At 46.9% G+C, this 13534-nt stretch overlaps 1 pseudogene; it reads right to left on the reverse strand.

The window, feature by feature from the left end:
* Window positions 1-10170: 10170 nt before the first annotated feature.
* The window catches only part of LOC101565933, an 11411-nt pseudogene continuing 8047 nt past the window's right edge, over window positions 10171-13534 (reverse strand).

Genomic DNA, 13534 nt, shown 5'->3' on the forward strand with positions numbered 1-13534 from the left:
TGTAAGGAGCTGATTGGGGGGCTCCCCGGTGTGTGCAGGAAAGACATCGAGGACTGGGGTGGGGAAGAAGGGGGGGTGGTCTCTGAGAAGATAAGCTGTTGCTTTAAGAGCTTCAGCCACGTCAGAGGACCACCATAATAACTGAGCAAGTTTATACTCGGGCCGGAACCTGTCACCTCCCACCCACCCTTGCTGCGTGACTTGCTTCCCTTTCAGATCCATGTTACCCAAGTGGCTGCTGCGCTTGTAATTCTATCGATTGTAGTATGACCCACTTTGGGTCCACTTGGCTCTGATTTTGCTGTCCCATTACCCCTGACAGAGAGTGCCGGTGGTCACCCATATGGTACTCCTCCTGGAAATCCAAGAGCTATTCTCATTTCTAATAAAACTCTCCTAACTTCCTCCTCACGACTTCATGCCTCCGTGTTGCAACATCTTGAGCTTGGTGCGCTTGACATCAAACAGGCTGGGAGTGAGGTTCTCCTGCATCAGGAGGAGGCGGCTCTGCTGACATCTGGATGTTGGATTTCTGTCTTCAGAACTGCGGGAAAGAATTTCTGTTGCTGTGAGCCTCAGAGTTCATGGTAGTGAGTTATAGTAGCTGTAGCAAATGAATGCACTAAAGTACAGTGTTTCAAATAAGTTAGAATTCATGCTTCAAGATTAGGTTATCTGTTAAGCCTTTGATAAAATTCCTCTAGCAAAATATTTTAGCCATGTTTCTTTCTTTTTCTTATGAGCAGAATATATTTATTGAGAGAAAGAAAGCTCCTGTCCAAGAGAGGGACAGGAGAGGGACCCGAGCGGATAGTTCCCCCGGGAAGCTGTCTCTTCCAGGGACTTTTATAGTGTAAAACCTGTGGGGCTAAGGTAGAGAGAATGGGAACTCTTAGCCATGTTTCTAGTGTGGTAGTTTCTTGGGACATTTTATGGAAATTGTTCTGTTCAAGATTTTTGTATCTACCGGGTTTTATTTTGATAGGCTGTAATTTGTCAAGCATAAGAAACTACTTTTTGTGTTGGAGAGATAGCTCAGCAGTCTAAGTGCCTGCCGTGTAGGTGCAAGGTCCTGAGTTCGATCCCTGTTATCACATGCCATGCTGGCCCAGAACTGGGTGTGGTGTTGCACACCTGTAATCCCAGTGCTGGGGAGGCTGAGACAGGAAGACCACTATGATCTGTAGCTGCATGGTTAGGCCCTGTACCAAATAATTAAATAAAAAAGTTTAAAAAAATTATTCTTTTCCCCTGTTTGCAAATTTATTTGCAAAGTGATATACAAATTAGCCTTCTCTGACTTTTTAAAAAAATTATTCTGCAAGCAATCCCTCTGTTCCACATGTATTTTCGTACTCACTGAGATAGCCTAGGAGGTTGATACTATGGTCACTTGAATTTTACACTTGGCAAGATTAAAGTACAGAGAAGTGATGTGACAGCCCTTAGTCCCACACCCCCAGTAACGGTGGAACTGGGACTTAAACCAAGTCCTGGCCTCAGCCCAGAAGTGGGTGCACTTTCTCCTCCATGCCCACAACCTCGTGGGCTTCTCTCTGACTTCTTGGTCATCTTTCCACTTAGGCAGTCTCATGCCAGTCTCATCTTCCACGTAAGAGGAGCCTTCCCTCCTGCACCCCATCAATCCCTTCCCATTTCATTTCTTGATTTCTGTCTCGCTCTTCAACCAGGTTTCTCCAGTCGTCGCTTAGGATCCACTGTTACGTGCATGCTGACTCCTCCTGCTCAGACTGCTTTCTTTCTGTCATCATAGCAGCCTTTGGCTCCATGTCTCCTGCCACACCAGCTCTTAGAGGTGGCCCAGCTCACCCTCCAAGTGCAGCTCCCCCAGCCTCCCAGCCAGGTGAGCAGCCCCGCCCACACCCAGCACGTGCCTTTGGCTTCCAGGAGCTGCTGTCCTGCCCGGAGAGCGTCCCCGCCCATCTGTAAATCCTGCCCGCAGGGTGCCTTGACCCTTGCTCTCTGGCTTGGGACCCAGGGCCACACTCCTGCGTAGTATTTATTTATATATTTGATACAGGGTCTTGCTATGCAGTTCAGACTCGTAGTGATCCTCATGTCTCGGCCTCCTCAACACTGGGATTACAGGCATGTGCCGCACACCAAGGTTCTGGGTGACACAGTGCACCCAGGGCTCTGGGGCCAGCATGGCATACGGTACCAGGGATCGAATTTGGGTCCTTACACTTGCCAGGCCGGAGCTTAGACTGCCGAGCTATCTCCCCAGCCGCGCGTGCCTTCTTGACAGCTTGTGTCTTCATTTCCAGAACCACATGAGTTGGCCCTGAAGTGCTCCCCAAGAGACTCCCGTGTCCCCCTGTGTGGCTGTGGGCTCTTCTGGGCCCAGTAAAATGATCTCCTTCCTGGAGCACTGTCCCCCTTTTCTGATTTTCTTTTATACTAGCGCTTCCTTTTGCTTTGTCATTTATCTAGTGTATTTATGCTATTAGGGAAGAAGTATAATACTCTCCACCTTTTATGAATTCTTGCCTGGGCCTCCTTAGGCAAAAGACAAATTAATAACAGGAGAACAACCAGCAAAAGTTTAATAACATGTATATCTCCATGTAAAATGAGTAAACATCCAGACACACACACACAAAATTGTCTTAAGCTTCAGATTTCAATACCATCATTTGCTGAAATGAGAAATAAGGGTATGGAGAGAGGTGGGGTGAGACCAAGTGCCCAGGAAAAGCACCCCAAGGCAGGGCTTGTTGTGGGGTTTTCAGTGGAAGTGTTCTCCACTGATAGAATCTCTGGAGACTTAGTCATCCTTTTGTTCCTAATACAGAAAGAGAAAGAGCATCCTCTTTCAAATGGGGATGTTTTTTGTATGTATATATTTTTTATATATTTTTTTATATATTTCTCTTACCAAAAGTAACTTCAGAGCTTAGCTACTGTAGGTTCTCAAAATAACCAGCTCAAAAACACTTTGTGCTAAAAAAGTGCATTTTGGGGTGGCATATTCTGCTCCCCTATAGTCATATTTTGGGTAATTTTCTTTCTTTCTTTTTTTTTTTTCCCAGAACCGGGGATTGAACTCAGGCCCTTGCGCTTGCCAGGCAAGTGCTTATTCTACTGAGCCATCTCCCCAGCCCCATTGGGTAATTTTCTGAGCCCCATCACCACTATCTCTTTTGTCTTTTGGTTAAATTAGCTTATGGTTCACCTGTTATATTTTCAAAAAGCAAGATTTAATGTGGTGTTTTTTTTTCTATTTCACTCATTTCTCCCTTTATCTTTATGACTTTCTTTCTTGTATTTTATTTTAAAGCATCTCCTTTTGTTTTCTGCTGCTCGTTACACATGCCATAGTCTGGGCAAATAATAAAGAAAAGAAGTGTTATGGCCTGACCCTAGAAGCCCCCAGGAGCCTAGCGCATTCAAAAGCGCGGCTTCGGGAGGGCGGCTGGGTCACCGGGCGCTGCACTCACGGGTCAGTCCACTCCCTGGAGAGCTCAGCAGTGTGTGCCGTGAGAGGGTGGGGACTGGCCGAAGGGCTGGGTCCCTGGGGCGCTGTGGAAGGGCGCCTCTGCCTCCCCACCTCCCGCCTGCTCTCTCTGCTCCCTGGCTGCTGCGCTGTGAGCTGGTGTCCTCTGCAGCAGCCCTTCCACTACGCCACATTTCCTTTGGAGCTGACCATGGACTGAGACCTCTAAGCACCTATGGGCCCAAATACCCTCCTCCCTTGGTGTGTGGGTTTTGGTTATTGTGTCTCAGTGGTGAGAGTGATCCAGACAGATTGTGAAAGGGGGAGTAGGGCCATCGCTGAGACTGCGCCCTGCTCATGTGACTTAGAAGCCTTTGGAACTGGCTCATGCGAGGAGTTTGGAATGGTCTGGAGATGCAAGACAGAGAAATAAAGACCAAGCTCAAGAGGTTGCAGTTGGGAACAAGGACTCCATTGGAAGCTGGGCTGTTGTATGTTGTGGCACAGTAGGAACCTTTGTCTTTATGTTGCTCATGTCCTGAGACTTTTGGGAGACTGAAGTTAAGGGTGGCAGGCTAATTAATCTAGCAATTAATAAAGTGGAGGAAATTCCAAGGCAGCTCAGCATCCAGGCTGTGGGACTGTTGGTGGCTTTTAGTTAGGTTTATCCTGAAAATCAAGACCAAGAAGCTCATTCAAAAACTTTTCAGTTTCTCCAGAAAGGAAGCATGTGTAAGTTGGAGCAGAGGAGAAAAATCATTGGCATTAAAAAGAAGCCAACAGAACAGTAGGAAAGATGCCTCACAGACTCCTTAGAAATCAGCAGTATCCCACCATTCATAGGCTCAACCATGCAAAACTGTAAAGCTTTGTTTGATAAGAGAGTCCCTGGAATGCTTAGGGGGGCCTGCTTAGGAATTGGTTCTCAGATTTGATTCATAGTACTCAGCCATCCAAGCCTTTGGAGGCCTCTGCAGCCCTGACACAATGGGGCTCAACTACTATTCAAGCTAGTGGCAAATCTTAGCTTCACTAAAGTGGTGCTGGTTTTAGGAGCATGCAGTAATGAGGTCCAAAGACTTCCACCCAAATTTCTTTTTTTAAAATGTATTTAGTATGGAGTCAACAGGGTCTTACTATACAGATCAGACTCATAGTGATCCTCCTGTTTTCAGCCTCCCAAGTACTGGGATTACAGGCGTGTGCCACCATGCCCAGTCTTCCACTCCAATTTTAGTAGGCATGGGAGCAAGGCAGTGTGGCTCCAAGAGGGCAGTGTGTAAAGCTGTGGGAGTGAGGCAAGACCCCAAGATATTGGAGAGACCAAGAGCACAGGAGTCTGGTGAGGATTGCCACAGACAGTGAGCAGAGGCATCCCAGGAGAGGCCATGAGGACCCAAACTGGCAATATGGTAGGAGTGGGGGCCCCTAAGCCATTTGGAGTCCACTTCTCACCACAGCTCACCCTGGGTGCTGGACACAGCCCTACAGAATCTAATGCTTGCTCTGTGGGGCTTTAGTCTTGCTTTGCTTCTGCTCCTTTCTATTCCCTTGTTTCTGTCCTTTGGAGGGTTTCTCCTGTGCCATCATATGTGGGCAGTGCTTAACTTTACTTTCGATTTTTATAGAGGTTCACAGCTAAGTGTTTGCCTTGAGTTTCTGAGACTTTGGGGGTGAGCTTCTTAGCAGTGCTGGAACTGTTAAAGTTGTGTTGACTGTTAAAGAGGAATGAAATACATCTTTCATAAAGACTGGGTATGACTCTTTGAGAGCAGGGACAGAATGTTGTGGACGTCTGCAAGACCACTGTGTGTTCAGAGGCGGGGCATAGGGATCATGGCTGGATTGTGGGCTGCTATGCTCACCAGTGGTTTAATCCATTGATGAGTTCGTAGCGGAATGTGCTGTTAGGAGAAGGGCTCTTATGGGAAGAGGTGGGCCGCTGAGGTCTGAAAGGGTGTATTCCTGTCTCCAGCTCCTCTGCGCTCTCTCTGCCTCACAGTTGCCAGGAATTGAGAGGCTTTCCTTTGCTGGGCCCTCCTACCATTCCTTTGCTGTCTTGGAGCCAGCTGACCACAAATGGAGCCCTTTGAAATGCTGAGTCTAATAAACCTCTCCTTTAAGTTTCAGGTCCCCGTGACCAGAGGTGACTAATCGTACTTGTGAATGTGATTGCCAATTCTGATATGTATGGCTTTCATGATTTTTCAGAAATTTTATAATGTCTTATATACTGCTATTTTTATAATTTTCACTTTTATTCAAGTCAATTTAATGCAATATTTTTTCTACTAAATATTTAGGGGGATTACCATTTAGTTTTTTTTTTTTTTTCTGTATTTTAGGGAAAGGCCTACAGAGTGTTCAGGGTCTCACTACTAGTTTGGACTCATAGTGATCCACCTGTTTACAGCCTCCCAAGTGCTGGGATTACAGGCGTGTGCCACCACGCTCAGTCTCAATTGCTGTCTCAATGTACCCTGGGGGCGGGGTTGGCACCACAGGCCTGGGGATTGGAACCCTGACCCTGCACCTGCTTGCTGCAGCTTTAATCTGCTGAGCTATTTGGCCAGCTCTTAACATTTAGTTTTGTTTTCACTTTATTTATTTATTATTTATTTATTTTTGGTACCAGGGATGGAACTCAGGACCTTGTGCTCACCAGGCAGGAGCTTACACCACTGAGCTATCCTTCAGTCTTTGGTTTCACTTTTTAATCCTTATGTTTTTTCTTTTTTAAAAATAAGAGTGTTGTTTGTCATATTTCTATATCATGCAAACTTCTGGGCATTTCTTGTGTCCCTGTGTGTGATCAATTTTGAACATTTCATCAGCATTTGAGAATGTGCATTCTCTACTCTCAGGTTATGATCTTTTCAGTTCTTATTTTTTATTAGTACATATTGGCAATATAGATTAAAATATCTATTTTAGACATATTTTGACAATTATGTTGGTTATATATTTTATAACTTTTGTTACTTTGTCTGCTTCACCTGTCTCATGCTGATTGATGTTTATAACATACCTTTTATCCCTTCCCTCTTCCTGTTCTTTTTATTGTATATACATTTGTTTTCATTTTGCATATAGATCTTCACAACATATTCTTGTTCATTATAGAATATAGTTTTAGAAAACATTCTAAAGATCTCTTTGTGGCCTTCTTTCCCACTTTTTGACTTGCTATTCCTTTGATTTAGATCACAAACTCCACTTTCTTATTGTTTCCATATGTTTATTTATCTTTAAAACCAATTTTTAAAACAGGCATTCATCGTAGACACACGGTCTCACTGTAGCTCAGGCTGCCCTTGAGCACACAGCGGTCTTGCCTCAGCCTCTCAAGTGCTGGGATCACACGTATATGCCACCATACTTGGTTTAAGAATTTGCCTAAGAGTTGATAATTATTAGTTGGTTTTGCCCAGAACTTAGTGGGCTTTTTTTTGCATGTAGTCATGTAGTTGCAGTAGTTTTTCTATTTTTACAGTTTTAAAAAAAATTGCTTTAGACATATACTTCTCTAATGCACTGATGTTCTTCATGGACACCAATAATAAAAATTTTCACCTGCCTTTGGTTATCTTTCATTCCACGTGCATGTCCTCTGTTCCTTTCTCCATGTATGTCTTTGTTTTTGTGGCCCCTCAGCCACCCTGGGGGTAGGGCTGGCATTGCATGTGGTGCGGGGAATTGAACCATGGTCCCTGTGTTCTGCCTAAGCTTGCCTAAGCAGATGCTTTAGACCACTGAGCTATCCTGCTGGCCCCTTTCCATGTATGTCTTAACCTCATCATATACATTCTTAGATTTTCCCTTGTGTCTTTAGAACCTGTTTAGACAATTCTAATCAACTAGGTTTTCATTAGAATCACATCTCTTCTGAGCTCATTTACATTATCATTGCTGTTACTCTAGGAAAGCCTCTCTGCAGCTGCTCTGACTGCCTGATCAGAGCCCTGCCTCAGGCTCAATACACACGGTTGTACACCTCCCACCCGACCTGTCTTTTCTATGGCTGGGAGAATGGATCTGGCCCCTCAGGTTCAAGGAGGAGGTTGGCCAGCAAAGATCAGAAGGACCCCACCAGTGACACCAGCTCTCTTTTCTGTCTTTTGGCCTAGCTCACTTCCTTATCGCTGCCTCCTTTTATGCTTGGGGTACAATCCAAATAATAATGGGGATCAGTGAGCACCACACATTCCTTGTAGGTCTCGTGGGGCCTGGCACGAGGTTCCTGGCACCTGACTGTCAGATTTGACGGAGATGAATTCTGTAGCCAGGTGACAGAATTACTTGGGAAGCTTTCAAAATAGCATGCTGATTTTCTCCTTCCCTTCCACCTTCTCTCCCTCCCTCCCTCTGTTATGTCCTCCTTCCCTCCACTCTGCCACTTTCTCCTCCTCTTCTTCTTCCTTTTCCCTTTCTATCTTTCTCTTCCTTCCTTTTCTCCTCCTCTTCCTACCTTTTATATTTCTTCCTGTAGTAGGATCAAACCAGGGCTCCACGCTGAGCTACCCCCCTGCCCTTCTGTGTTTTTCGCTTTGAGACTGCCTCCCATTCAGTTGCTACGCTGTGCACTGTGCCTCAGTCTGTCGCCCTGCGGCGTCACACGCAGAGGCCGGCATGCAGGGCCACCCTTCATCAGGAGGGTTCTTGGTGCTTGGCTCTTCCAGTGGGCAGGGCTGAGAAGAATAAGCATTTTTATGCCCACACATTCAGTAGAAGTAGTTCCATGTTTGAACACCAGGGGGCTTCTTCCTTTTCCTCCATTCCATATCTTACAAAACAAAATACTTCACGGAGGGCAACCTGCATCCCAGCCACATAAACATGCTTATTTGTTTGGCATCTTGGAATACTCACAAAATATCTTTCAGAATCACTGTATCGATAACACCATCATCAACAAACTCAACCTACCAGGTGAAATCCAATTTTTTTTTCAGTTATCATCCTTAAAACACTCCCGTCGCGTGGAGAGGCAGAGCGTCACGCTCAAGACTTACCCGTTTCTCTTTCTGGGTGGTTGGCTATATTGTAGTGATGTGTGTGGACAGGTGTTTAGAGAGGTTGGTTTTTGTTTATGTTCTTTTTAGATTTCTTTCAATCTGTTGATTTTAGAACTAGATGGTAAACATTGATATGGTTTGAAAGTCATAACTAAATAAAAGTAAAATAACAGTAGTTCTTTAACTTTTCCCTGTATTTTGGGCTAATTTCCATCCCTTTTTTGTGGGTAATTAGTCTGATTAGTTTTTTTTTTTTTTTTTTTTTTTTTTTTTTTGCGGAACCGGGGATTGAACTCAGACCCTTGTGCTTGCTAGGGAAGCACTTATTCCACTGAGCCATCTCCCCGGCCCCTTAGTTTCTGATTTATACTTTGTGCATCTTTCTTTTTTAAAATTAAAATAATTTTTTATTTTATTTACTTTTACATCTTTTTGAGACATGGTCTTGCTATGCATGCAGTTCAGGCTGGCCTTCGCAATTTTTCAATTTTTTGCAAAATTAAGCACATTTCTTTTCTGCAGTGTAGCCCCAGCTCTCCCCAAACTTGCTATGATCTTCCTGCCTCAGTCTCCTGAGTGCTGGGATTATGGGTGCACACCATCATACCAGGCTCAAATTTCTTTATTTTGTCTTATTTCTTACAAAAAAGCAATAAGCTACACATGCTTTTTGAGTTTCAATTTGTTTTTTCCATTTATACAAAAATATTTGAATTCTAATTTTTCTTTAAAACATTTTTTATTTTTTATTGGTCTTGTGCTTGCCAGACAGGCACTGGGCCCCTGAACTACATCCCAGCCCCCAAGTTTTTCTTACAACGTGTCTGGCATTCAGTTTTGGCTGAGTAGAAATATTGTTGAAATTTGAGCATAAGCCCCATGTTTCAAAGATATTTCTGGTGACTGATTGGACGTTTTCACTTCTCAGTGTCCCTGAATGCGCCTATGATAGGAAAAAAGTGAGAAAAGAAGGAAAGAAAGAAAGGAAGGAAGGAAGAGAAAGAAAGACCTGAGAGAAGGTGGGCGCAGATTAGCCTCGGGACGTGACTCACAGTTAGTGAGGCTTCCACTTGGTGGCAGCAGGTCTCCAAGAATGAATCCCCAGTGTTCAGAAAAAGGGATCCTGCAGCTGGGAAGAGGCAGCTGGGGCATGTTTAGGACAGGCGCCACCTCCAGGGGCCGACTTGGAAGTGACGCCCCCTTCCAACCCTACCAGTTTAACCATTCACATTCTCTTCTAGAGTTTGGTCATCCCTGAGGAATGTAATATACTGCAAAAGAAACTCGGCCCCTGGCTCAGTTTGTGATCGATATCACTTACGGCCTCTCAATTCAAAGGCTGTAACAGCAAATATTAAAATTTTTTTTTTTTCAGTTACGAACTCCTTTATTATCAAAACAGTATAACAGTAAACTTATACAATGTCTTTTATACAGATAAGTTATCTAGTTGTTTCTCTCTTCAGGATCCTGTCCCTTTATATCAGTCTTATTCAAAGAGCAGGGCAGCTGTAACAGACAGTGTGGAGTGGGGTGCAGGAGTGTAGAGTGAACACTCAAGCACATTTAGTGTTTACAGTATAAAAATACCTATTCCTGCCTTACAGGTGACTTTGAGCAGTAAGGTCTTGCAGTCCAACCCAGAAGTCCCAGCGAGTGTTTTAATTACATTTCAACGACTTGACGTTCAAGCCTGAACTAGATATTTAGTGTCTTCTTTATTGCAAATCTGATGTCTTTGACCTGAGGTACAGGATTGTCTTCTAGAACCATTGCATAAGGCATAGGGACATCAGCGCCGGTGACCCGCACTGCAGGAACATCCAAGAAATTGCAGGCAGGGCCTAGAAGAGAAGGCAGGCTCACCTGGGGAGGCCAGGGAGAGCCGGCTGCGCCTGCCCCCGGGGAAAACACGCAACGAGGTTCCAGTCACAGGGATTCCTTTCTGGTTTTGTTTCTTAAATCATTTACCCAGAGGAGAACACGTCAACCTGCCAAGTCACAGCGTGAAGTCAGGGGGTCACCCTACGCCTGAATCTCTCTGTCTAGTATGGAGCTGGGCACACGATGTTTACTGAGGTGTCACCGTTTCTGGCAGCATTGTCCTGGGGATACCTTCCATGATCCTGGCACAGATCTCAGCTCCTACTCCGAACTGCGGCCAGCCTGCTTCCACAGTTACGAGATGGTTAGTCTTCATGACACTGGCTTCTATAGTTTCGAAGTCCATTGGTCTGATGGCATGCAAATTGATCACCTCACATTCAGCTCCCTCTTTAGACAGTACTCTCGCAGCTTGTAAGCAAAGGCCCACATGTCTCGAGCGGGAAACCACAGTTCTATGTGTCCCTTGCCTTCCCACTTTGACTTTTCCAGTGGGAATCAGAGTCTTTTGACTGAGCTTCTGCAAGTATTTAAAAGGAACTCCACACATCAGTTCATTCGCTAGCGCCACCACTGGATTGTTATCCTGAATGGCTGACTTAATGAGTCCTTCAGCGTCCTCTCAATTCCAGGGGCTGACCACCTTCAAGTCAGGGCAGTGTCTATACCAGGCAGCAAAGAACTGTGAGTGCTGGGCAGCTACTCCTGCCGAGGTGCCATTGGGCCCCTGAAGATGATGGGCACGGGCTGGAGGCCTGCCGACACGTACTAGGTCTTGGCAGCCGAATTTACAACCCGGTCGATGATTTGCATGGAGCAGTAGAAGGTCATGAATTCACAAACGGGCCACAACCCAGCCACAGCTGCACCCACATCAATTCCAGCAAAGCCTGTCTCAGATGTGGGGGTATCTATGATCCTTTTGTCTCCATCCTTCTTCCACAGGCCCCGGCTAACCTTGTATGCCCCATCGCATTGGGCAACTTCTTCCCCGAGCAGAAATACCCTCTCATCTCTCTCCAGCTCCCATCCATACCTTGACCTATCGCATCGCCAACAGCCACCTGCAGCGTCGCGGGTGCGGTCCCGTGAAAGCACGTCTTCAGCAGCCCGGAAACCTGCCGCAGGGACCTCCACACCAGGGCTGACACCACAACGTCTTGTCTGTGTCCTCTCAAAAATAATTTTAAGATTCAGGAAAATCTAGTTTCCCACCCAGAGTTCATTACAATCTCTTTATTTCACCCTCTTTATTTTTGGTCGAATTTTGATGAATCTTGATCTTAAGCACAAGTGAAAAATAGGCAAAACCCAAAAGAAGCTGAATACGAGGATTTATTCTAACTCAGATTCGGGTCTCCTCACTCTTCTCAGCTCCTAGAGAAGCAGCACTGTGCACCTTGGCTGGGAGCCTCCCCTGCCTCTGGGGCTCAGCCTTGCGCGGGGCTCAGCCTCTGCCCCTGTAGGCCTGCCCGAGGGCCTGTGCAGAGGCTTCCGCGCAGGCAGCTGTGGGCCGAAGCCCGTCCGGGCCGGCTGCTCCCTTGCCCCTGCTGCCGCTGCTTTCTCCTTCCAGTCTGCGGTGAGGTCCGCAGCGTGATCCCCTGGGCCGGGCTGGACCACCAGAGATCCTAACCTGAGGAAATGCCAACAGCAGCATGCTAGGGTGTGGCCTCTTACCCTCCAAGCCTTTGCATATGGTGGTGCACAACTGTAATCCCAGCTGTCTGGGAGAATGGAGTAAGGACAGTAAGTTTCAGTTCCACTGAAGCTTCTTAGTAAGGCCCTCTCTCCAAATAAAGAATGAAAAAGGGCTGTGGATATAGCTCAGTGCAAAGACCCTGGTTCAACACCCACTACTGCTAGAAAAAGGCTAGAAAAATATTCACCCGAGTGACACGGTGTGGGTAGGGCACGAAACCAGCCGGACAGAGGACAGAGGGGAGAATGGACCTGAGCCCCGGAGTTGTCGGAGAAGGCTCCCAGGAAGAGGTGAGGTTTGAAAAACGTGTCAAAGGAAGTAGCATAAATGAGCTGGTACTGGGGAAAGACAGACACGGTGGACAGGAGGGTGTAAAGCCGTGATAAGTGTCAGTCACGTCATCTCATGGGAAGCCAGTCTTCCATGACGAAGTGCAGAAGAAGGTGGGTCTAAAGACCTGTTGTGGTCACTAGAATCCTTTGAAATCTCCTCACTTCTTCCCAGCACTACATTTCTGCACCAACACTGCGCTCGCTGTGGGCTTCGCGGTTCTCATAAGGAACTCGGCATCGAGCTGGTTCCAGCCTCTCTTCTGCCCCCACATCGCTTCTAGACAGCCTCCTACTCTCTGCCCTGGTGCAGGGTGTGGCATCCCCCAGCCAGGGCCAGGTTCCAGGATGCCACTGCAGACCACGTGTGGGCAGAAGCCCTTCCGGTTCTGACACTGTATGACCGCCATCTGTCACTCTCCCACCATGAAAGCACTGGTGGCTCCTATTATCTGAGCGAATTTGATGGTCTCTGACGCAAGGTGAGACCATCTTCATCTTACAGTGCAGGTCTGCATTTCCCAGGCTTCGCCCCTCTACTGGAGTCCATCCCCTTCAGCTGGCTGACAGAGGCTGCTTGTGTTATCCACCTTAATCATGCTGCTCTGTCTGTCAGGGCTCACGGACCCCTCTCCCCGTCCCGGGAAGTGCTTCAATCATGCAGCACTGAGCAGCTGCCCCTGTGCCCCATGGCCCAGCCTGTAGACCTCTAGCAAGCCCTGCCCCAGCCCCGAGACATTTGTGCATGGGTCAGGGCTGCCCTGTGTGACCAATGGTGTATGGTGAAGGTGACAGTGTAGCTTCAGTTTGGGCTCTTGGATCACTTGCTTTGGGAGGAGCCAGTTACCACGGCATGGGGACACTGAAGCGTCATGCAGGAGAGCTCCCCATGGAGGTCCTTGCCCACCACCCATCACCAACTTGCCTGCTACAGGAGTGGTGAGTGAAGGGGCTGCTGGGAGAGAGGCTCCCCCGACTCCTTGCAGCCTTCTGGTGACACGGCTGCTATGTGACTGACAGCCAGGGATCCCAACCCACAGCCAAGGTGCCCCTGGATTCCTGGTCCACAGACCCCGCCGTGGGCTACTCAGCATTGGAGCAAGTGAGTTCTTACACAGCAGCAGATGATACCACTCTTCAACCTCTGACG

The sequence above is a fragment of the Octodon degus genome, unplaced genomic scaffold, assembly GCF_000260255.1.
Source record: "Octodon degus isolate 3935 unplaced genomic scaffold, OctDeg1.0 scaffold00105, whole genome shotgun sequence".
Taxonomy (NCBI): domain Eukaryota; kingdom Metazoa; phylum Chordata; class Mammalia; order Rodentia; family Octodontidae; genus Octodon; species Octodon degus.